A 2,979-nucleotide genomic window follows, 5' to 3' on the forward strand; every position below is an offset into this window, starting at 1 on the left:
TAAAAGAATAATAAAATTTATAAAATAAAATAATCAAATTTATTTACATTTGTATAATAATTTTGTTTAAAAAATAATAAAATAATCAAACATATCATGTCTTTTTTAAGTTATGCATTTATTTGCTTCGTAAAATGTGAGTTCATCAAGAAGGTGCTTCTTTAAGGATTTGGTAAAGGTAGAATCTAAAAGTTCTTCAATGTTGCTATTTTACAAGGGAGTTGCTGCTACTGTGCTGAAAGAAAGATTCTTCAGCAGATGTGAATCTTGCATGTCTCAACGTGGTGGGAACACGTATCCATTGAAACATTCACTGCTTCTGCATGTGTTGCAGTCGAAGGCACGCAGCTAGTGCAGTAGAAAGTCCCACAATTCAGTAGGGGTGTGGGAATCGAAATTTCTAATCAAATAGATTAGAAGTAACAGTAAGCTAATTAATTGGAGATTAAATATAACATAATGTAATTGGTTTTTTGTTTTTTATGCTCGGGCCTCAGTTAGATAATGTAATTGGTTTTTTGTATTTTATGCTCGAGCCTCAGTGAGGTGAAAAAATTAAATGGGCCTAGGGAAAATATTATGCCCAAAAAAAAAAGAAGAGGACCCAACCCGTTAGCTTCTCCCACACCCTCCGTCACTTGTGAAGTCACCCTGACCCCCCTGTATGAAGCAAATCAAATTAGTGCCAAATTGAAACCCTAGCCGTAGCTTTCGTCTAGTTCAAAGTTTGCTGGCGTTTTGTATATATAGGTTCCCTGGTGATCGAAGTCTTCATCCCGTCTTCGCCGTCACCGATCACAACTGCTACTTGGAGCTCGGCCTCCGTCGTCGTTGTCTTCTCAGGCGCGCTGTAGCCACCGTCTGTTTGCCGTTCACGTTCACGTCTTCATTTAGAGGTCGGCGTCGTGCCCTCCTCCGGTGACGTTCGGTCGCTGTTTGTTGTTCGAGTTCGCATTCCCGGTCGTCCGGTAGCCACGCCTCTCTGTCGCATGCCAACGCTGGGACCTAACCGAGAGCTACACCTGGCCGTCAATTAAACTGCTGTCTTTTGTCGCCTGGGTGAGTTCGCCAACGCCCGCTACCAGACAATACACCCAGACAAGACGAACACTCTGCTTCAAACTCTGCAACTTCTGAGTTCTATTACAATAAGTAAGTTTTTGAATTAGTAGTAGCTTGGATATTTTTAATAGACTGAATTAAGGTATACTGAAGATATGTTCTCTTCTATATGACGTTGATGTTAAGCTGTGAAATCTCTTATTTTATTTTAATTTTACTACACTCGACATGCATGATGAAGTGGTTTTACCATGTCACTGGATGGCTTTATAATTGCTAGCTTTTGAAAACTTAGTAAGTTAATTGCATGTGAAATTAGAATAATTGGATCTTAGTAATTAGGAAATTTTAGCTGCATGAATAGCATGCTTGCAGAAAAGTTAATACGTTAGCATGATGATTCCACTGGCATTAGTATCTTCCGGTTATTTCCGAATGTTTTCGAGAACTTGCTGGATTTGCTAGTTGTTCTTTTGTCGTTGTTAGTCGGTTCATTTCAATTTTTTTAGCTTTTGTTGTGATTTTCTGTGCGTGAAGTTGTTAAGTTGAAACTTTGATAAATTGTTGGGATGATGATGATGTAATTTGCTAAGTTGTTAGGGCGGTGCGAAGTAATTTGTTGGATTATCTATTTAGGTCATGTTCTTGATTACTTGCTACATTGTTTTTTAAACTCTAATACATGATGAATAATAACTCTTTTTGTTATTATTACGCTATTAAATTTTTACTATATATAATGCATCTATTACAACCTCATCATATGAGTTTAAAATTTGTCAGGGAGGCCAATGCTACTGCTTGCCCCCTTGAGTCCGTTCCGGACCGTAAAGACCATTATGCTTAATCATTTCTCAAACCGGTTGCACAAATAAAATTAATTAATTTTTATTCATTTAGATTTAAAATTAATATGTCTTTCCTCTATTTTTTAAATTATAATTAGATGATAGCGTATAAAAAACATACAATTATCAATTACAATTTTAACTTGGAAATAGAGTTGGTACATTTTACAACAAAAAACTTTATTTTACTCATAACAAACAATATATCGGGTGACACATTTTCATTCATGAAATTACTAATACAAAGAATAAATTATAAATCATCTACATCTATAGAAAGGGTATAGAGAAATAGAAAAATGTCCCGAGATCGACGGGAATATTCAGGAACGGAGTTTATTAGTTTTCGCGGTAAATATTTTCTCCGCAGTTTTAATCAAGAATGTCATGTGAAAAACTTCAATATCAAATTAGATAATAACGCATAAGCACTAATTAAAGTACATATACCGATATCAGAATTAATTACATATACCAACATAAGGATAGCGAGAAATAGAGAGAGTGACATGTAGCACATTATTTTGGCTAAAAAATAAAGCGGGGAATAGCGTCGAACTCTCTAATCTTGGAGGGAGAGATTCAATTTCGATCACAATGAAAAAGTGACACGTGACATATTTTGCTTATCCTATTAGTAACATGTAATACATAGAATACCTTTACCTTCCCAAGCAAACAAACCTAAACCCTAAACCCTAACCAATATTCCTAAGCAAATGACTTTCATCACACATATTATATCCTCAATCCTCAATTAGTTATTCTCATTTCCAACTAGCCAACCCTAACCCTAGATCCTACACATACCCAATAGACCTTCATCACACCTATAAAACCCTAAATCATCGGCTAACCATTCACCTTTCCAACTGCTAAACCGACGAACATAAACCCTAAATCCTAAAATAATAATTGAAAATTATAATGAGTACTAAAATAATTGTTTAAAAGCATAGTAGTTTATTTTGATATTTTAAAATATATATGTATATTTTTTATATAATAATTTAATTATATTTATTCTTTTAGATAATTATGATGAATGTGAATATAAAAGGTATTCTTA

The sequence above is a fragment of the Arachis ipaensis genome, chromosome B07 (genome assembly GCF_000816755.2).
Source record: "Arachis ipaensis cultivar K30076 chromosome B07, Araip1.1, whole genome shotgun sequence".
In the NCBI taxonomy this organism is placed as follows: domain Eukaryota; kingdom Viridiplantae; phylum Streptophyta; class Magnoliopsida; order Fabales; family Fabaceae; genus Arachis; species Arachis ipaensis.